The sequence below is a fragment of the Eptatretus burgeri genome, chromosome 13 (genome assembly GCF_056783735.1).
Source record: "Eptatretus burgeri isolate ZD-2024b chromosome 13, Ebu_testis_v1, whole genome shotgun sequence".
Taxonomy (NCBI): domain Eukaryota; kingdom Metazoa; phylum Chordata; class Myxini; order Myxiniformes; family Myxinidae; genus Eptatretus; species Eptatretus burgeri.
This window is the reverse complement of record NC_140973.1, coordinates 49,152,883-49,176,417: the sequence shown is the minus strand read 5'-3', so window position 1 is coordinate 49,176,417 and position 23,535 is coordinate 49,152,883. Positions and strand designations below refer to the sequence as shown.

At 41.8% G+C, this 23,535-nt stretch overlaps 1 protein-coding gene and 1 pseudogene across 10 annotated transcripts in view; both read right to left on the bottom strand.

Moving 5' to 3' along the window:
- LOC147014431 (forkhead box protein P2-like) overlaps positions 1-23,535 on the bottom strand; it is a 715,070-nt gene that overhangs the window by 270,605 nt on the left and 420,930 nt on the right. The window lies entirely within an intron of this gene.
- On the bottom strand, positions 33-5,246 carry LOC147014435 (uncharacterized; annotated as a pseudogene).

The following is a 23,535-nucleotide window of genomic DNA, read 5'->3' as shown; positions in this document are numbered from 1 at the left end:
GCACCATCTCCTATAAAAGAATGAGCAAAATTTTATCCAGGATTCAGAAATAGGAAATCATCAGCAATGGCTCCAGAATCTACCCACCAGTCCTTAAAACCAAGACATTCATACTTCTTGAAGATAATTTTCTTGTTAACCAAAATGGTGTGGAATCCTCCCATGAGTGGTATGATTTTGTCATACCTCTCCTGATTTAGCCATGAAATGATCAACATTTTGCTGTTAATTGCCTCATTTGCATGTGCAAAAATATAGTCCAAATCAAGATCATCTGCTATCTGTTCGATCATGTCCATGTACCATTTAATCACATTGTCTGCTGGAGGCAAAGGAACGACAGGAAGATACTCCAACTTGTGCTTAGTAGTGGAGCAGTCAGTCACAGTTTTCATGAATCAAGTCCAAGAACCTCCAAGCCCTAGCAGATCTTTATCAACCTCTGGAAAGAATTGTTCTCGGCAATCATCACCCACTGTATCAACAATAACCCACGCAATATTTCGTTGCAAAGCATCAGCTAGAAGTTTTGAATCTCTGTAGTCATCATTGAAGTCAGGAAACGACAGAGGGGGTGCTCTCTTCTTTGGGATTTTGAATGTTCCATAGTCTGGCTCCTCTTGCTCAATTAGACTGGACTGTTCCTGTTTGGAGGCAGTACTGGTCAGGGTATCATCTGCTCGGACAGCCTGGAATATTGTACCAGTTGTATGGTGGGTGGTTTGAGCTCCTGTTAAGGCCCGGTCACACCTTGACGTTTTAGCCAACGTATGCCGATTTTTGAATTTTTTTTCTAAAACGCTGGCACACGTTGAATACGTTATGGGTAAGTTTTGATAACATTGAGAGCACGCTGGCATACGTCGTAGTACGTTGCCATACGTCGTTGTACGTTGGCTTTAAACGTTGTACTTTTCGGTTGTCCTCAAATTTTTTCATGCTTGAAATTTCACGACGTATGCCGGCGTATGACTCACACGTTCCGCTACGCTGGCCACAAGTTGTAGGCACGGTCTGCGATCGTTGACAGACATCAACACATGCTACTTGTAAGTTAATCATAAGTTGAGACATGCCGAGGTAATGTTTAGAGTACCCGAAACTTATTTCCTACCTATGATTAACGTGTTGTTGGCACGTTACGCGATCGTTGCCACACGTCGACAGACGTTACTTTTAAGTTACTCATAGGCTGAAAGACGTCGGTATAATGGAGCGTCCTTGCGTCAGCGTCCACGGCCACGGCCAGGACACTTATTTGCAGCATTCTTCAAACTTTTCTTCGGCATGACGAGGATGTTCACACTTCGATGTCTAGCTTGGCTATGATTCCAATTGTCCATTGGCAGCGTCTATTTAAAATAGTCGAGTTTGAGCGTTTTAACACGTTCAGAAGAAACGTTTCAAATTTCCAAACCCCAGCGTCAAAAAAAAAAAAAAAAAAAAAAAAAAAAAGGCGAGTGACAGCAATTTAAATCGTTCATTGTAAACAATGAAACTAGCTGAGTGGTACCGTATAAAAGTCGTTGAGTGTAAAAATAATCCAATTGTTGAGCGCAAGCGTCTACTTTCAATAGTGGAGATGCAGCCATTTCAATCGTTGAGTGGCAGCCTATGAACCTAGCCGTGGACACGCGGACGCAAGGACGATCCATCATAACCCACACCCTCCCCCTCACACTCACCTACTACTGCCAACATGAACAAACTACTACTAATACTAATACTAATACTAATACTGATACTGATACTGTTACTGCTGACATGGACATCGACTCAAAAAGGACTCGAAAACACTGTTGGGTTCCCCTTTTATGAACACCATTTTTATATACCAATTCCCAAAACCGCTGGGAACACGTCTTTATATGGCAGTTGTAAGCTAGAAACACATTCATTTTTTTTTTGTCGACCGGAAGACGTCATTGGAATACGTCTACATACGTCGATGTGTGTTGGGACTACGTAAAGAATTGGTTCAAAGCACGTCAAACATAAGTTAGAAATAAGTTTCGCGTAAAAAAGACATTACCGCGACGTGTTTTGACTTATGAGTAGCTTATAAGTAGCCTTTGTGGATGTGTGTAAGCGTCCACATATCGTGTGTGCAACCTATCCCCATCGCATGTGGAACGTGTGTCATACGCCGAGTACGTCGTAAAATTTTGAACATGTTCAAAATTTCTTGACGTACTCTACTTACTACGACTTATGATAGCGTATTTAGCGTTCTACTCGCGCATACCAAACTTACCCATACCGTATTCGACGTGACCCAACGTTTTAGACACACTTTTTGTTACGTCGGCATACGCTGGCAAGATCGCCAAGGTGTGACCGTGATTTTGACCCTTCCATTTCTACGGCAGTTATGATTCGAATTGTTGTGCGTCAGCCTTTTAATAGGCTACGCCACGACATCGTCGGCGATGCGTGCAACGCGCTATGCCTGAGTTAGACTATCGTTGGGCATCGGTTGTGTAGGCCGACAATAGGTTCAGCATTCGTTGGTATAAGTTATCTATAACACAACGAAACGTTCTGTGTAGTTACCAATGCGTTATACATAAGACCAAGTCGCTATGAATACGTCCGAATCTTTAAAAAAAAACATCAAAAGTTCAACGTAACCCAGCGTTTTACATAAATTTTAACACGTTGCCATCGCTGGCTAAAACGTCAAGGTGTGACCGGGCCTTTAGAGTCTGTTATTTCCCATCAGAGTTATCAAAAGTAATATGCACACTTTGCCCTGTGGTAAAACCTGGAGGAAGCATCTTCTTTTATGCTCCATCAAGATGAACTTTGCCCAGATGTTATTGATATCACGAACATCCGTGTACGATACTCCAATGCCCCATCAGTTTAGGAGTTGAGTGGCTTCCTTGCTGTCTGTTATCCTGTGAATGATTAAACTCATAACAACTCCTATTGGAGAACGCAAACCATTGACCAGTTTGTCCCAACTTTCAGCTTGGCCGAAATTTTCTCTGCTTCAACCCAAGAGGCAGTGGCATATCCAAATGTGTTTGTTGACCTCCTGGGATTGATTGACCAAGCAATGGCATTGTAAATACAGTGGAGTGGTCTGTGACTATCAAGTAGAGTAAACAGTTTGTCTGGTTCTAACGGCCATTTTACAGCCTCCCTCTGTGAAAGTTTTTGACGAATTAGCCAAGCAAATGTCTTGGTCAGATCAGATTCACGAAGTCCATTTCCTTGTAATGTTGCCGCAGAGTACGAAAGTGGATTGACCGCACTAGAGTGGACGACCAGCCGGTTTCCCAGCAAGTGAAAGTCAATGGCATCTCCAAATCTCTGTCAGGCATTTTTTCAAAGTATCGGTTTTTGAAATCGGAGGGTCCCTAACATCATATTCTTCACTCATCTCCTTTATATCATCAATTAACTCTGTCAGAAAATTCAGATCCTTGATGACTATGTGTTGGAGCAGTTTGAAAAAGCCATCCATGACCTCTGAAACTAATCCATCCTCCTCTGCTGGAAGCTTCCGCTCATAAGTGTAAGAAAACTTATCATAGCAAGTCTTATGATAATACACATCCACTGCAAAAACGTCATAGGACGCACCACAAAGAATTACATCAAAATCTTTTTGCGGCAGCATGCAACTTGTCAGTTTCATCATTTATTTTCACATCCCTAGCTTGCAGGATTTTTTATACTGCATTTTTCTCAGAACATCAGCCTGGACTACCACTATTGAAGGGTTTGCTGTCATCTGCTGTTTGCACATTGCAGATAAAACAGATTTTTCTTCGTTGGATGGGACCCTCTACGTATCCTGTACGGGGGACGAGCAACATCTTCATTGGACTCATGCGAACCAGTTGTCCTTGAACTCGACGGCAGTAGTTTTTTTGGACTGGGCTTCCTTTCGGGCGATTCTGTTTCGAAATGTGATTCTGCAGTTCTCATGAACATAGACATCCTGGCCTGCGCTAGAAAGACACTGTGCAGCAGACAGGAATTCAACATAGGGTGCTTGAGTACATAAACTCTGGTCAATTTTTACCCATCTTTCTGCCAGTGCTCGAATAGACTGCAATCCATCCTGAGTTAACTTTGAAGATGGCTAACCTTCGTCGATACGTTCATTACACAGACAACACAAATGCAATTCATCACTCTCTAAACACAAAATAGGTGTAGATGCCATTGTGCAACAGTTTACACCTGTTCAAAAGCTGACATTGTCTTTATCTGTAGTCAAATGTGGATTCGCTGAATCTTCTCAGGAATCCTGGAATCTTTACTGCCTGTCCTGATGTTAAGGATTCTAAAATAAAAGGGAAGCTGAGGAAATATGACCATGGAGAGAGGGAAATACATAAATCACTTGAAACCTTTTTATACAGTAGAAAATAGTAAATCCAAAGTGAGTTAGACTGGTGATTTGATATTATTGGTTATAGAATAAAAAGTTTGATAAAATTTGAAATTATGGGGGCTATCGCATTGCTATGAAGCCTGGTGTTGGCTTAGTGGTTAGGGTGGTGGCTTGGGATACCAGGGTCCTGAGTTCAAGCCCCGTTGGCTGCTGAATTAACACCAGGGGGTTGACTCAGCCTATCATCCATCTGAGGTCGGCGAAGTGAGTACCAGTGTACTGGTCCCGGTGAATGCCCCGGTTAGAATAGGTATACCATATCCCTGTGTGTCGTAAGAGGCGTCCAGGGTTGGCGTCAGGAAGGGCATCCGGCCATAAAAAACATTGCCTGCATTGCCTTCACAGCAGGGAAAAATGGCTGTAAAAACGGTAATTTTTATCGCATTGCTATGACGTCATTTCGACGTCAAGGAGACGTCACAGAATAGAATTAAAGGGTTATTCTGGTAGTTTAGTGACATGTTTCTATCTGTTGGTAATACATTTATGGGGTGTAAAATGCACCAGAAAAAAGTTTGCAGTACATTGAATTTCTGATATCGATCGGTCGACTACGACGTCATTTCAACGTCAAGGAGATGTCATAGAACAATTCCAATATGATATTTGTGTAGTTTGTCATCATGTTTCTATCTGTTGGTAATACATTTATGGGGTGTAAAATGCACCAGAAAAATGTTTGCTGTGCATTGAAATATCTGGGGCAGCCATATTGGATTTGTGGCAAAATTCAGGGTGGCCCAGAAGCTTACTTGAAAGAGTATGTTCCAAAGTACATAAATCAGCAGAGAAAACCTTGACTGGAAAAAAGGGCAGTTTTTGCCTGGCAGAGACCTGTCTACTGTGCGGGAGGACGAAAGTCTGAGTCTTCAGGTCCTTGGTGCTTCCAGTCTTGCTCTATGGATGCAAGACTTGGACTCTGACCAAGGAGCTGAGACGGAGACTTAATTCCTTTGGAACCAGGTCTTTTCGGAGAATCCTTGGCTATCGCTGGTCGGACTTTGTGTCCAATGAGCGGTTGCTGAGAGAGACTCAAGTGAGATTTGTTACCTGCATAGTCCGTGAGCATCAGCTGCAGCTGTATGAACATGTGGCTCGTTTTCCTGATGCTGATCCTGCTCACCAGATTCTCTCAGCGAGGGAGTCTCGTGAGTGAAGGGGGCCAATGGGCCGACCACGTGCCTTGTGGTTGCAGCAGGTTGATTGGAATCTCAAGGAGATGGGGATGGGCCAGGCATCTGCCTGGGGGATGGCCAGACGGAGGCCCCTGGAGTACCGGCGGAAAGTGGATGCAGCGACGCGCTGCTCTGGCGCATGCTCCCATACCTGTCCTGACTTGTTTCCTCCAGGGCATTCAAGAGGAGAATAGTTGGACTTCTGTGCATGCTGTGAGCTGCAGGCCAGTCGCGTCAATGTGGGAGAATGTCTGGCGTGCCCTCCCACCTAGTTCAATACAAGAGACACTTGACAGAACATCTTAACCTCTCTTGTTGAAAATGGACAAGGGCTGCATGCCAGGGAGTTATCCCTATCCACATGTTCTTAATACATGTTCAAAGTTTGACAAACTACACAAACAGAAAAAGTGGGAATACCTTAAATTCTAACTACAAATCTCCCCTCCATAAATGTAACAATACAAAAATAACCTAATCATTTGTCTGAACCAAGAAGTTTCTCCTGCACACAAGTGACAAGGAATATATCAGAACAACGATCCCTGCCTGAAATGGAGTAAAAGTTCCTTTCACTTTTAATGTCGAAGCCAACCTTGAAGGAGAATAACTGGAGAAACACAATCTCAAGCCCGTGCAGAAACAGCAGATCAAACCCAATTGGTCCCAGTTTAAGAAGCAGACGATGATGCAAGACTATCCATTTCCTCCATTTCAGACTGCTACAACCCAAAACCCAGAGCACTTGGCAATTCAGAACTCATTGACTGAACAATCAAACAGAATATCCCCAAAAATTGATAAATACACAATTCCACTTTTCTCAGAAGAACCCATAATAGCCAAATCCATGAAACAACAAATACGATCATTGCATGCAAACCCAAAGCAGAAGCCATACTCAAACCAACATTATCTGATAAATCCTCACCCAGCAAAAAAATTATAATGAGAACAAAGTGGTCAAAAAAAGTTGTGATATGGAGAAAAAAAATCCTGATTTCAAGCTAAAGGACAAAATTAATGCAAGAGTTCTAAAAGCACAACAAGCTTAACTGACAAAGTTACAAAGATGCAAAGTACAAATAAAGGTTAGTATATAAGTCATTAAAAGCAAGTAAAGACAGAGGAATATAAAGAAAATAAAGAAGAAGGCCAGGAAGGTTAAAGGTGTTTTACAAGTCCTGCACATCATTCGAATAATAACTGGAAAACCACTCACAGGGAAGGATGAAGAGAGATTTTAAAAAAGTGTTCACAAGAACATCAACTGCTTGTAGACAGTGTTGAAGGCAGTATTTTAAAGCTGGAGAGGGAGATCTGAGGAATTCCTTCAGCTTACTAGATGTCTGATTCAATGACCATCTGGATCATCACAGAGAAACAATCCATCTCCGAGGTTTCAACCCATCAATCCCAGAAACCCTCCAAACAGAGGGTCCACAACCTGAGTTGTGTCTGAAGGTCACATGCACGTTGACAGAGAGAGTGAAAAGGTTGGGGGGAGAGATGAGAGAGAGACAGAGAGAGAGAGAGAGAGAGACAGACAGAGACAGACAGAGACAGAGACAGAGACAGAAACAGAGAAATCAATCTGAAGAATTTATTCAACTTATATTGATGGCCTGATTCAATGAGACATCTGGATCACCAGGTGGAAGCAATCCATCAGTGAGAATTTTGCCCTTCAATCAAAAGGCCTCTCTGAACAGTGGGTCCACAAGCTTAATTGTGTCTGAAGTTCGTCCAATCAGAGATTGGGGTGGGGGAGTGAGAGAAGAGAGGAGAGAGAGGAGACAAATGATGAGCAACAGCTGCTTCTCTTCTCCTACAATGCACTCAGCTCATCAGCCGACTTCATCTGCACTGGTTTTGAAGGATTTGATTTTTCCCTCTGGACTAACTGTGCTGTTCGTTTTTTACCTGTCACTTGGGGCTCCAAGTTTGAGCTTAAGATGGCCATCCAGACACAAGCTAGTCCATCTGTTTTTCTAGTTTCCCAAGTCCAATGAGTATTTTAACATCAGGATATAGCACTGTGTACACAGTCAATGCACAGAGCATATGCTTCGGCACCAACTATGCACAGCAGGCGAGTCATCTTTTGACGATGACCGACGACTACTCCAATCTGTCTCAACTTTGCTGGATTTTAAAAAAATTTTAAATCATATGAAGTGTCACAATCTCCTTTAAAGTCTTGTTTCTACATTCTTTCCGCTTGGCGTAGGAAACATATTTTCCATACGAGGAAATCAAGATAACTAATACCTGTCTTGCAACTATTTCTCCAGTTGAGATAATGCTTATGAAGCTAAGATGTGGTCATTAAACATGCAATGCTGAAATTCTCTCCTTCCAACTCAACGAGCCATTCGATAAATAACCACAAGACATGTATCCACACCTCCTATACATTTTCATCTGTTCCTCAAGGTTTCAAAATAGTTTTTAACAAACATCGAGCTGCAACAACTACAATAACGCAAACACCAAACGCCACATATTGGTGTATCACAGTACTGGACGATGTGGAGGAAAACGTCAAGTTACTAATGTAGGTTCCACAGACACTCAAAAAATTCCTGTAACCACTCCTAACAATTATTAACTTCATCATGAATTATATCTTATCTTCAAATGGATTTCGCAAACATGTCACCTTTTCTAATCACGTAGGCACTCACCTGGAGATATGGAAAGAAATGTGGAGTTTTACTCCTCAAACACGATGTTCTAGAATCTCCATTGAGCACTTAACCTCAAACCATCAACCGTGTGTTTGCAATTATGTCACGAGATTAGGTTTGCAATCAAGTGTTTGCTGAAAACAAAGGAGCAGATGCAGGTGGTTTTCCCCGCCACTGACTTTCCGTTGTTAGCCCAGGCGTAACCCCGACGCTAGATCACTTTACATGACAACCTCACCTTTCCGCAAGGGTTACAAAGTCTGCTCAAAAAAGGCACGGTCGTGTCACCTGGCTCCCATTATATGATTGTGCACGCGCGTGCACACACACGCACACACACACACACATGCACACACACACACACACACACAATATATATCCATATATATATACATATATATATATATATATAACAAATATGAAAAAAAAAAGTTTTTTTTCAAAAGAAAGCTAAACTAGCCCTGAGTTTGGGATGATATTCTCATTAAACAGTTTGTTTTAAATAGTCAGAAGAACAGTGATGAAGGAGTAAACGAAAGAGCTCGACGAAAGGATTCAAACTCAAGTGTGAATCAACTTTATTCATTGCCAAACTAAAACTTGTACAAAACAACCTTAACACTGGATATAAAACACTCGGACAAACGAGTCCGACACATAATTTTAAAAATTTTTTATTGAAGATAACCTTGTTCTATCTATTTCCTTAAAACGCAAATCAAGGAGTTAAACTTCTTAAACAACTTGCAAAAACTTCTCAAAACAACTTGCATAAACTTCTTAAATAAAAATAAAATATATATTCGATCAAGAATAGAGCAGTGAAAAAAACAAACAAAAGTAAAACTGGAGTGAAGTCAATGGCACACAAAAGTAAAACAAAAAGTAAAGTTTTACAGTGTAATTAAAAAAGTTCAGCTTGACATTAAGACACAAGATGGTCTTAATCAAAAGCAGGGCGACATATAATGTAAAGTCAATTTCTGTGACGTTGATGAGATCGAAGCAGACAAAAGTTGTTTTGCTATGGGTTTTGAAAATTTGAGAAAAGGCTTGCTTGTCTCCAATACAAAATTTCAACGAGAGAGTTCATCGAACACCTTTACCCATACAGTCTTGAGAAAAAGGAGGTGGGACTTTATTGTAACTGAGACATGTGATTTCAATGGAAACTGTTTGTTTGAAGAAGAAGAGGCAGAATCTCAAAGTTCCCCCACCCCTGAGAGCGCGAGTGGACGGCATATAATTTTGCTAAAATACTGCCAAACTGAAGGCTTTTGTAAGTGCAAACAATGGGATTTGTGTTCCACAGTGTTGAAATGTATAAATCAATTGAAATAAGATAAAAGTTTTAAAAGATGTAGAAAAACAAACAATTCATTGAATCAGAAGTTTACCGGCATTGATGTAGCAGCCTTTGCATCACTAAGTTAACACATTGTATTCGTTAGTTCATATTTGTGCTTGTCGTTTGTGTCCTTTATAATGTCCCTAAAAACAGTAAGCTTCCGGTTTGGAATGATCTTCAATCCTGTTTGACTGCCAGACAGGCAGACATAATGTAGCAATTCCATTACCACGCTGTGTGCAAGCATGCTTGGGGTGAGATCGCAACAAGTGTGTATCTACCCTGAGGAGAACCAGGAATCAACATCTTTCTAATCTCAAGTCTGAACTCTCACACGTGTCTCCCTCCTGAGGAGAGCCAGATATGCCACATAATTTGCCAATTCAGAGCCAAAGTATTGTCAAAATGAAGGTTCATGTTATGATTCATGTTGCCCATTGCTGTTGTAGTGTTCAAAAAATAAAATTCAATTGAAATTAAGTCGTTTCTCGATCAAAGACAGACAGACAGACAGACAGAGTGAACCAATTGCTGAAACCCACTTTGTGCTATGTGCATAAGATAATGTGTATGATGTAATAAGATCATACTTGAACATAAGATCTTGGATTCAGACTTCAGGGCCGTGACCTCCAAAGCCAGTCGCTGACTGGGAATCCTCCGTTGTGCGAAGTCCTTCCTCGGCTCACCTGAGCTCCTGACCACATCCAAAGCTTTCGTCTGCAGCCTGATGGAGTACTGCTCTCTCCTCTGGGCTGGTGCTCCTGCCTCTCACCTTTCTCGGCTTCACACTGTGGAAACCAAAGCATTTAGGATCATTGGTATCTCCCATGATGAGGCTGTTTTTGGGCTTCTCACTCTCCCACCCCAGGCAGGTCGGTGGTCTTTCTGTATTCTACCATTTTTTCTCCAATCTCCCCCCCTCCCCCCCGCTGTCTGCGATATGTCCCCACCATATTTCCGTAGGGCCCTCAAGGTCCACCAACAACCCCCTTCTGGTGAAACTACTCCTATCCATGTACAAGGTTGTCATTCGTAGCTTTATGGAGTAATGCTCTCCCCTCTGGGCTGGTTCCCCTGTCTCACCTTGCTCAGCTTGATGTCATAGAAACCAAGGCCTTCAAGATCATTGGACCTCCTGCATTGAAGCCGAGTCAATGGGCCTTTCACTTTCCCATCACACACAGGTTGGTGGCCTGTCTGTCTTCTACCACCTCATCTCTGGTCTTGCAACCTCTGCTCTAACTGTGCTTTGCCCCTCTCCTTCCTCCCACAGGTTTCTGAAGGACAGACACAGTCTACCATCAACCTCCTTCTGGTGAAACTCCCAAAGTCCAGAATCACTGCTCACCTCCACTCATTCGTTCCTCTCTTTTCCTACCCGGGAAACAACTTCTACATTCTCTTCACTCTTATTCTTCCCTCCAGGTCTTCAATACTGCTGTTCACCACCATCTCAGATTACCTTCCATTAAGAACAATGATATTTTACATCGCTGTTAAACCTCCACCCTCAAGCTCACCTCCATCCAAGTTTCCAGTTTTTCCTTCTAAGAGTTTGCCTCTCTCTCCATATTATACACCTCACACATCCTCCCCAACCCCTCTTTCCTCCCCACTTCACTGATTTGTCCAAGTCTCCCTCTATTTTTTCATTGAACCCTGCTGTTAGTGTTTCTGTTTCATTCCTAGTTTTCTCTTCCTCTTCTTGCTGTATTTGAGGTTGTATCTAGATTTTTGACCCCGTGTCTTCCCCCACCTCTTCTTGAGCTCATTCTTCCCCATGCCCATTTTTTTCTCCAAGTGTCCCTCTGTTGTATCCCTCTACCCTGCCATTGATGAGTCTACCCTCTTTCTATTTAGTGATTACCTCCACCATCTGCGATGGATGGAGGTTCTTTTTTCACCCGTCTGTTTGTGTGCAGGATATCTCAAAAAGTTGTGGACAGATTCAGATGACATTTGGTGGGCAGGTTATGCGTGTGACAAGGACCAAATCATTTGATTTTGATGAAGATCCACATGTGCATTTCAATATGATAATATTTTAATTTTCAAAGTGATTCTTCACTTTGAGAGATGGGGCCAAAGACGATATACTGTATCGCATGACATTTCAAAAAAATTTGGGCCTGATGTGTTCTACTGGATCAGGTATTATGTGGTGGAGTGTACGTATTACACTCTACTGAGTGCCCTTCTAGTTCTAGTTCTGTTATGTTCTGGTCTGTTCTGTGTTCTATCTCTTCCAGGAGCCTAAACTCCATATGCAATTTTTTAAAAAAGTTACACTTAAGGTATGCATGATGCAAAGTTTCAACATATGTACACAAGGAACATTGTTCCGAGTTAGAAACAGACAACCAACGAAATAAAACATTACAAGGAAAAGTCCAGTGATACCTTTTCCATTGGATATCGCCAACATACTTATTTCTGTTGGTTAAATAACATGAGGTCGGAAATCTCTCCAACGTGGCCTCAAATGTTCCAGCAAAGTTACCCCAAATGACACTGACACAAGCATTACCCCATTTTTTTTTTCTTCAGAGAATGAGAAAAGGGACAATTGGTGGCTGCAAGATTTGTTACTGCTACATTGATTCTTTCTCTTTCACATCTCTTCCATCTTCCCCACTTCTTTCTACTTTTTCACATTTCTCCTTATTCATGCTAATTCTTTCTATTCCTCTTCTTTGTGTTCATTTTCATCTCTTATCTCTTCACTCTTAATTTCTATCTTTATCTACTGTTTATGGAGAAGTGAATTCTTACAAAAACTAGAAGGGCACTCGGTAGAGCGCATTCCTCCGCCCCGTAATTCCTGATCCACGAGAACATATCGGGCCCAATACATTTTTGAAATATCGTGCTATATATCGTTTTTGAGCCCGATCTCTCAATGGTGAAGAATCACAGAAAAAATTATAGCAGTCAGATCCAGATCCAGGTCTTCAAAAAAATCGAATCAATTGATCAAGGTCACACACCCAACCTGTTCACCAAGTTTCATCCAAATCCGTCCACAACTTTCTGAGATATCGTGCTATATATCGGTTTAGCCCGATCTCTCAATGGTGAAGAATCACTTAAAAAATTATCAGATCCGGATCCAGATCTGGATCTTCACCAAAATTGAATTAATTCTTCCTTGTCACACCCAACATGTCCATCAAGTTTCATCCGAATCCGTCGACAACTTTTTGAGATATCGTGCTATATATCGTTTTTTTGTCCATATCTCTCAATAGCGAAGAAGCACTTAAAAATTCTAGGAGTCGGATCCAGATTTGGATCTTCACCAAAATCGAATCAGTTTGTTCTTGTCACACAAAAAACTTGACACACAAAATTTCACTGGATCCGTCCACAATTTTTTGAGATATCATGCACACAAACAAACAAACAGACAGAAACGGGTGAAAGCATAACCTCTTTCACCTTTGGTGGTGAAGGGAAAAGGTTTTTAAGGCTCACTTAGCTGCACCTGGTTGAGTTTGAGGGTAGAGAAGTAGCACAAGCTGAAACATGAATCCTATTCAGGTTCCTCCTGATGACTCTATCTTTGCTCTTTGCTTATTCGGGTTCCTTCTGATGATTCAAGTGCAGTATTTGGTCTTTCATTTGATTATTCAGACCATGATGATCCCCTGACAACAAACATAAAGAGAGAAAGAGAGAAAGAGAGAAAGAGAGAAAGAGAGAAAGAGAGAAAGAGAGAAAGAGAGAAAGAGAGAAAGAGAGAAAGAGAGAAAGAGAGAAAGAGAGAAAGAGAGAAAGAGAGAAAGAGAGAAAGAGAGAAAGAGAGAAAGAGAGAAAGAGAGAAAGAGAGAGAGAGAGAGAGAGAGAGAGAGAGAGAGAGAGAGAGAGAGAGAGAGAGAGAGAGAGAGAGAGAGAGAGAGAGAGAGAGACAGCTGGAGCTGCAGAAAGGGGGTTGTCTGGTCTCCATACGTTCACCAGTTCGGAAAGCCATAGTCCATCAGACATGCAATGAAATATGAGAATTTCTTGAAAGAAAAGTGAAACAACTCTTAGACATGATTCTCATTACGTTGGTTAGGTTGGCAGCACTATGCCACTTTTCCAAAGAACTTTCCATTGAATAAAAACATTGAATAAAACCGCTAAATTCTTGCCATCATCATAAAAAGGAATTCTAAAATAATAACTCATCCAGGAATATTTGTATATCATACATAGCCATAATACAAGAAAAATAAAAAGCCTGCTAAACGTTCATCATGCATTGATAGCAAGCAAGTGTGAATGACATGTCAAATAGTTTCAGGTCCATCAATAAAAGTCTGTAGTAGTAACCAAGCATTCCCACAAGATACAACAAACGTGGCATCAATGGCTTCCACAGCGAGGTTTCCCACCCATGGAGAAACCAGTAAGCAGAGTAGAGTTGGAAGCATATTATTTTGCTGCAGAGGTCAATCAGGCCATTACCACCCTCTGCCACTGGCAAGTAAATGATGGCAGGTCAAAGTTTTCCACTCCAAAAAAGTCAATAATACTCTTCTGCAGTGCAGTCACAATGATTTCCGAGGTTGTAGGGATGCAGTCCTACATCACAGCATGGAGGCAGCCAAATTATTAATAATGGATGTTCTACCCCAGAAATTCAGCCAAACCAAAAGTCGCTACTAGAGTATCAGATTTTTTTCACCTTGTTCAGTAATCCCTCCCAATTCTGGAATTTGAAGATATAGTTTTCCCAGAAAAAAAGAAAAAAAAAACAATGAAGTATTTCACTCCATCCTGTTTCCACGCAAATTTCCCAGGCAAGGAAGCCTTGTGAGCAGGTTCTTAGCGCTGTCCAAAAAGCTACACCTTTATCCCAATTTATTTTGCCTGAACAATTAGCTTGACAATATGTGTCCAACTCCTGGGTCATTATAGCTACATAAGTCTGATTTTGTACCAAACACAAACATCATCTGCATAAGCAGAAACTGCAAGTGGTGTGGTCAAAAAGGACAGAGTAAAATCAGATAAGTGAATATGCAAATGTAGCAAGAGAGGTTCAATAGCAGGGAGAGGTTCAGATTTCCCATTTACATCAAAGGATGATAATAGCACTTGTTCGATTTTAAGGCCACTGGGTATGTTACAGCAGAAAAGTTTAAGTTATGAAATAAAAGCAGGACCAAGCTCTCGATCCATTCTAAAACTGTATAAAGGATTCTGTGGTCCAAGTGGTTGAAAGCCACTTGCACTACAGATACATAGATCATTAAAAAAGATTATTAAAAAATTTCTTACATTCTTATTAAACTTTTTACAAAATCTAATCGTATCACAAAAATAAAACATTAATTTTTAAAAATCAAACCTCTTGGGCAACAAAAAGATTGGTGGTCCCCAATTAGTATGTTCATTTAAATGATCCTATCTGAAGGGATAAAACTTAAGCTAAAATGTTATAATCTGTGCACAAAACCAAAATATGTCATCAATTCTCAGTGGGTTCCCAGGAACCCAGTGGGTTCCCAGAATTCTACAGTTAGAATTATAGCATACGAGAGTAGTAGTACTCTCATATACTATAGTTGGTAACAGTTGCAATTACAGTAGTCTGCAGAGATTAATACAGGAAAGGAACGCTATTTTTTCCTTGGAGATTTCCAAAGTCAGATAGGATGCCACACAAGCCAATCAAAAGAGGCTCAACAGTCAAAAAACATGTCTGATAAATAAAGGGAATCCCTGAAGAATATTCCATCAAACCTCTACATATGATGTCAGTTCAAAGTTCGGTCTAACAAGTGAAAAAAAAAATCCATTGTATAAGTTTTATAAGAGAGATAAACCCAAGGCTGAACCGATAACATTAAAACACTGAATAAATGAACATGTTGTGTTGTTCTTATTTCGGCTGCTCCCATTAGGGGTCGCCACAGCGGATCATCCGTTATGATCAGCATACTGATTTGGCACAGGTTTTACGCCGGATGCCCTTCCTGACGCAACCCTGGTCGCCTCTTACGACACAGGGATAAGGATTGGGTTTCACCATGATTCCAGGCTGCCCTACACCCTCTCATCACGCAGCCCAGCGCAGAGCTCCCGTCCTCAAGCGATCCTCCAACCCAAGCCTCCGAGTAGCCGGATTACAGGCGCACGCCAATACGCCCGGTATGCTGAATAAATGAACATAACTGACACTATCAAAAGATTTCTCTTGATCGAACATGATCAAACCAATGTTTTTTTGTTTTTGTTTTTGTTTTTTACCTTTGTGCATATCCTCGAGATCTCGAAGTAAAATACATAAAAAACAAGCCGGTAGGCGACATGGGTGGTCGCTACATAATTGCATACTAGTCATATAGTTTTTGACGGATCAGGCTGAAAAATTTTGACAAAGGTTCATTATATAGTGCACATAAAAGCACAAAGCCGATTTTTGATTTTCGAAAAAATAATTTTTTTAGGATTTTTCAAACATTTCAAACTCCCGTTGCTAGGCAACGGTGCTCAAAAATATACAACTAGATCCTGGTATGAACCTACCTGTCAAGTTTCATTAAAATCGGTTGACTCCTTTGGCCTCCAGAGCTGTCCATTACATACAAACAAACAAACATACAGACAGACGGAAAACCTGAGAATAATAGTAGTCTAGCGACCACCCAATAAATACTATATTTGTCGATTAAGAATGTAATACAACTGATAATTTTGAATCATCAAGAAACACCTGATCCCTTTCGGAGCAGCCTGGGATGTGGTGGGGGAGATAGTGGGGGAGGTGGGGCAAGTATATTTTGTGCCATTGCGAATAATCCCCCCTGTCTGCAGCAGGGGTCAGTAAACCACTTGCACTGTGGAATGTGTACAGACGAAAATTGGAAAACATCTCTCCCTCCCTGCACGCCCCCTCGCCTGGAGGGGGATTTTTTTTGTACTCATGACCTGACCTTGGATACGACCAACATGTACACAAAACTTGGTGGAGATCGGCCCAGCCCTGCTTTTTAATATGATTTTCAGATGTACACACACGTACAGAGAGTTGCCTTATTTAATGTGGCAACTGGTAAGATATCTCAAAAAGGGGGCAATACATCAAGTTAAGACTTCGGAAAATATCAATTATAATCTGGGGTCAAAATAGCAATTGGATGCCAAATGGTAATGAGCATGCCTGGTGTTGGCTTAATGGTTAGGGTCGTGGGCTTGAGATCCGACGATCCTGAGTTCAAATCCCACTTTTCTGTTGAATTAATACCAGGTGGGGTTGACTCTGCCTGTCATCCCTCTGAGGTCAGCAAAATGAGTGCCAGCTTGCTGGTATCCTGTGTCGGAGTGGCGACCCATCCAGGGTTGGGCCCAATAGCCAAAGAGACTGCTGAGGCAGCACCAACGCTCTGCACAGAGTATGGTCCCGAAGGATGGATGGATGGTAATGAGCTTATGTTCTGATGGATTATACTCACGAGTATTGATAGAGATAACAAAGTCCTGGAAACTAGCTAATGTGGTGCCAATCTCCAAAAAGGGGGAAATGTACAATCCAGCAAACTACTGCCCACTCAGATTGATGTCTGTGGAGTGTAATTTGATGTTAGAGAATAATCAAACATACACTCATGAACCATCCAGAGTAAGATATCTCAAAAAGAGATCTTATAAAAGTGATCTCCGAAGTGTTGATTAGCATGGATTTAGGAGTGGTCATTCTTGTGCTACTCAACTTCTGGAGGTTCTCGAGTAGTAGTCATCGTCATTGGATACTGGTCAATCTTGATTGCATATATGTGGACGACAGAAAGGCATTTGATAGTGCTACATTGTCATCTCATGATACACAAACGCTGTCATATGGGATCAGTGGACAGCTGATTAAAAGGATCAAGTCTTACGTGTCAGACTGCTCACAGAGAGTGTTAGTAAACGGAATTACATCCAAGTCCATGCTGGTAACAAGTGGCATTCCACAGGGCAGCGTTCTCGGTCTAACACCATTGATTGTCGTCATAAATGATCTCCCTGAAAAAGTCAAGTCAAATCTCAAGTTGTTTTCAAACGATACCAAACTATACAGAGTTGTAGACAATGATAATGAGGAAGCAGCACTTCCGAAAGATGTCAATGCAGTAACAAAGTGGTCGAAGCATCACTTTACATCTCTATGTCAAGTAAGATCCAGAATGTAAGTCAGCCAGTAAGTAAGGGGATAGAGGAGAAACAGTACAATGGACAACAAAGGACAAACACCACAGTACTACAGTCAAATTAATAATAACTTCAAAGGGGGAACCCAAACGCAAAAAAACCCAGAAATTCTGAAAAAATTGAGAATCATTAATCACGGTCTAATTTAAATGGAAAAAAAAAACGTTTGCATTTTTTTCCCCAATCACATAGTGTCGAAAAAGGCCCTAGAGTGTAAATTTTCGATTTCGCCAGCGACGTCACACCCTGAAGCCACATTGATCTGAACGGCAGCTTCACATTGGGAAACAGTGCATGTCGAGCTCAGATTCAGGTACTGAGTCCACCGTCGTTCGCAACACTGATGGTTCTCAGAATGTTGAAACTGATCAGTGAGATTTTAAAGAAACGAATGGAGACAAAATTAGTGATGGAAATGCTTTCGGGTTTATTTGTGGAGCCGTATCATTTTGAGCCTTGTGCGAGCGATTCAGATGAAGAAAGCGAAAGAGTTCATTAAGATGAAAATGCTGGTCACATGATCACTCCGGCTCGGTAGGGATTGATTTTTCATTCAATTGACGTTTTCTATGGGAGGGATTTTGTATTCGGTTTATTCGGTTTATATATTACTCGAGCAGAAATACCCATCATTGCCAAACAGCACAGGCACTGCCCAGGCACTCTCAGACACTGTGGACATAATGGATGACAAATGCATTGTCCCACCATCCCAGTTGACCAGGTGCATTGCAAGTTACAGGGTTGTTCCGTTTCATATTTTCCCTGGATGCCATTTGTGTCTGTACCGTGTCCCACCGACATGTCCGTGAGGTGTCAGAGGGCAGGGAGGATTGTGGAGGAGGGAAGGGCATTGTGGGGAGGGGGGGGGTTGGGTACCCTGAAAGTTTTAGCGTCTTCAGTCAAATCCTCTTAAATGAGTAGATGATGATACATACATACTTTCTTTCCGTTATAAATACATGGTGGTTCATTTGATTTGGAGAAATTTCTGTTGATAATAGATCATTATTTTCCAGTGCTCTTGTGGTAAATGCTGGGCAATGGCAACAGGTGTTTGATACGTTTTTCAAATTGCCTGTGTACATGTACCGGTAGATGGGTAGAGATGGTGTTACAATTTTGAGCGACGGCTGTTTCTTCTGATTAATCATGGGGGATTGTGGCGGAAAATCACAAGATCTATAGCCATCTCTGCTGTTTTATAACAGTTCTCCGTAACATGTTCCAAGCACAAAAGCGAACGTTTTCTCGGCTCAATACACACGCGGGTATTTCAGACAAACCTCGTCCAATTTCTGGTAAACTTAGAGTGGTTTGGCCATTGGTGTAGCATGAAACCATCTCGTTTTGTATTATCAATATAAGCACCAAGGATGCATCAACTTGGCATACTTTTGGAAAATCGAAAATTATTCGCCATTTGAGTTAAATCATACCAAGATGCAACCCGCATCCAGCACAGATCTGGTGGGCTGTCTACTTCCGTGTGTGATATCACGGTTAATTTAAAGAAGATTTTGACTGTTAATGGCAAACTTACCTACTTTATAACTCGGAAATCAGAAAAAGACATCATATCTATCTTGTAGGGTACCAAGGGATAGATTAGCGTTGAGGTGATCTGTGCATTTTGGTTCCGCTTTAATTTCCAGCCGGTAAGATAACGTGAATGATCTATAGTTGTTATTAACTCGTAAAGGGTCCTTAAACAGTATGGATGTGTTGCAGGCATCCACTTCAGTCAGAATCCCTGCACCAAGTGTTGGTGTGGCACAGGGGTTCATGGTCACCATTCCAGTTAAGACTCCTTCATGGAATGATGTGTCAGTTCCTTTTCTGGGGTGTGGGATTGAGAGGGGGAAGGGGGTAGATCTACTCTGTCTGATGACTGTCAGTGATCTCCAACGTTTATGGAATGACACTCTGTGGGCTCACGTGTATGTGTTCTCGTATGACTGTGAGCCTTGGCCTAAAAGCCAAGGTGCATATGTATTAGTTTGACAAGCATTGTTTGACCGTGTCGTTTGGTTTTGGGGTAAAAGTACATGTCCTTTGCTTTGCTAAAATGTTTGATTTTATGACCTTCTTATATAAAAAGGCATCTCTCAACAAATATAAGGCCAGTGGTCTCCGATGTTTACGGGATGACCACGCATTTTGGCCCAATGTGCTAGGATGTATGCATTTTTGTATGACTATGAGCCTTGGCCTTCGAGCGAAGGTACGTGTATTAACAATGGAAGAAATCAACAGGACATTAAGGTATGCTAACAACTGTCGGAAGCAAGGAGAAGCTGACGTTTCAAGTGTTAACCCTTCATCAGAGCATCAGAGCATCAGACCCCAGTTGGAATAGACCGAGGAGTAGAGCATGGGGAGGGGCAATTTAACGACATGCACCAGCATGGGAATAATATTCTGAGTGAGGACTAGATATACGGAGTGTGAGAGTGGAATGGACATTTAAGTGAAGAAATGATGGGATCAAAAGACTTTGGAAGTGGGTCACACTTGCTTTCAATAATTGGTTGATCTGGTAGTTGCAGTGTATGTGGCACGGAATTAAAGTGTGCTGTTGACTTTGGAATCATGGCGCGTGCTTTCAGCATGCGGGTCTTGTGCTTCGGCATCACTTCTGTCTTTCTCTATTTGTCCGCACCTCCACTTCACCACCCTACTCGCTGTGAACGCCCTCAGGGCTCTCCTACATGCGTCCACCAATCATCATCATCACAGCAGTTTCTGATCAGCCATGACTGTTAACAGTCTCCTCTTCCTCGCCTTTCTCTTCCTGCTCACCCTCCCCACATCCCTTGCTCCAAACTTCCTCCTCTCAACTTCCCCTCCCAACTTCCAGCTTGTTTTTACCCCCTATGTCCTCTCACCATTTGGGAGGTAAATAGAACAGGTATGTGCTCAACCTATTCAGTTATCCAAGCTCGTAATTAATAGAGTACCGCCCACAGGGCATTGCAAACCATCGACCAGTGGTGAGGCACAACGTTATTGAAATACTGTATTTGAAAACATGACTCATCATCAGTGCATGTCATATAAAGAAGTTCTGAAAAGGGATTGTCACAATGAGACCCAATTACATGACTTATTGCGGCTTTGGCATTCCGTGATGCAGACCCAAGCCACTGTCCTGCTTTCCAAACCTTATGGTACTTCATAGAGCACGTAATGTACCATGATCAATTTTCATCAGAGGTAGTGCGCAGCAGATTTACATATTTATTTCAGTGAAATGCAAGATTTTGTTTTTTTCTGGACACGTCCAACTGAAGTGGTGATGTCATATACACAATTTTGGAGGGAGTTTAATGATGAAAAGTATAACTTTGCAATAAGTGTCAAATAAAAATACAAAATACTTCACATATTATCTCTCAATAAAATGTTCCCAAAACAATTTTAATAAAATGTATATGATTTTAAGATTTTCTTTTTCTTATATAGGCAGTAATCTTTGGGTTAATAGGACTAAGTCTAAGTCAAAATACTTCACATAATATCCCTCAAGTATTATAAAATGTTCCCAAAACAATTTTAATAAAATGTATATAAATTGAAGAATATATATATAAATTGAAGAATATATATATATATATATATATATATATATATATATATATATATATATATATATATATATATATATATATATATATATATATATATATATATATATATATATATTGTTACGGCTGTGGAAATTCGCAATACACCATAAAGGGTCCTTAGATCAGTTATGACGCTAAGTTCATGTGTAGTTAGCCAACACCTGTTGTTTAGGGGGAATATGTGTGATTCATCCGGGCTACGACGCTTTGAGTTAGCCATTTTTCTTTCTCTATCGTTATTTTGGATCCAATAACCTCAAACCAACCAACGACAACGGAAAAAAAGAAACCTGCGCTAGTGCGCGGGTTTGCGCACCCCTCTGCGGTGCCAAGGCTGGCACGGGAAGTGGGGCAGGGCAACTCCCTCCCCAAAAGTGGAGGTCCGGCGTGAGGCGGTCGGAGTGGGGGCACGCCCCCCCTTTGAGAGCCTTCTGGAAACGCCTCGAAGGGAGGTGGAGCCGCGAACGGGGCGGAGCCCCGCGCGGCGAAGGGCGGAGCCCCGCCTTACAAAAGGAAAACGGACGCGAGGCTCACGCTCTCTGATCGTGGCTCATGTTGGCTGTAGCTCTCTCCAAAAAAGGCTCGATCTGTCCAGCTCTCTCTCCAAAAAGGCTCGATCTCTCTCGCTCTCTCTCTCCAAAAAGGCTCGGTTTCTCTCCTTGGGTCTCGCTCTCCAAAGCGCTCCCTTCCTTCTCTCTCGTTCCCGCGCTCGTGGCCCGGTGCGGCCTGTTGGTGGAGACGCGGACGGGAGGCACCGCAGTGCGGCCTGTGGTGGACCTGCACGTCTGGACGAGGGGTGCCGGAGAGGGTTCGCCGGCCGCGTGGGAGGCCGGAACCAGGCGCGACCGCGCTGACGGTAGTAGGAGAGGAGGACTCGACGGTCCATGAGGGAAGTCACTTCTTTTCTTTTCTTTTCGGGCTTTTGTATGTGTGTTTGTGGCGCCAGTCTTGCAAAGTAAAACCTGTATAAGTGACTGTGCTGTAAATAATTGCCTTTTATTCGGTTGTAGCTCTGCGTTGCTTTTATTGTTTTAACTGTTATATGTGCATTTTTGTATGGCTGTGAATACGTGCTTGCCGTGTGTGTGTGTGTGTGTGTGTGTGTGTGTGTGTGTGTGTGTGTGTGTGTGTGTGTGTGTGTGTGTGTGTGTGTGTGTGTGTGTGTGTGTGTGTGTGTGTGTGTGTGTGTGTGTGTGTGTGTGTGTGTGGAATAAAAGTGCTTGTCGAACTGTTTCCCGTTTCGTTGCGTCCTTTCCTCCGTTGAAAGTTCCATCTTGCATCACGTAAGGGATTGATAGTGGGTGTAGACACCCAATAAATAATCTGAACCGTCGAGGTCGACGATAACTCCGCTCGGTTATCCCTACAGCACGGAACGAGCCGCTTAAGCGGTTCGTGTCCGAAGTCGACCTGCGGCGTGGTACAACTCCTCGGTACGCTACCCGCGCGGGTACTTAGGTATATCGACATTCGGCGATTCACCCTATTTCACGTGGGTAGAATGCGGACTCGGTTGTGGTGAGGTTAAACCCCCAACCGTGACTGGCTCTTGGCGGTAGTTCCAGGAGGGTCACGACTGAATTGTCCGTTCCGGTGGGCGACGCGTCGCGATTCGAGTTACGTGGCCGATCGCACGCCGGGCGGGCGAAATTCGTAACAATATAGTCAGTAATCTTTGGGTTAATAGGACTAAGTCCAAGTCAAAATACTTCACATAATATCCCTCAAGTATTATAAAATGCTCCTAAAACAATTTTAATAAAACGTATATAATTTTAAGAAGATTTTATTTTTCTTATATAGTCAGTAATCTTTGGGTTAATAGGACAAAGTCCAAGTCAAAATACTTCACATAATATTCCTCAAGTGTTATAAAATGTTCCCAAAACAATTTTAATAAAATGTATATAATTTGAATAATATATATATATATATATATATATATATATATATATATATATATATATATATATATATATATATATATATATATATATATATATATATATTCAGTAATCTTTGGGTTAATAGGACTAAGTCTAAGTCCAACCCAAACCCAAACACAGTGGTTCTTGGATCAGGTTTTTGCACCAAGATA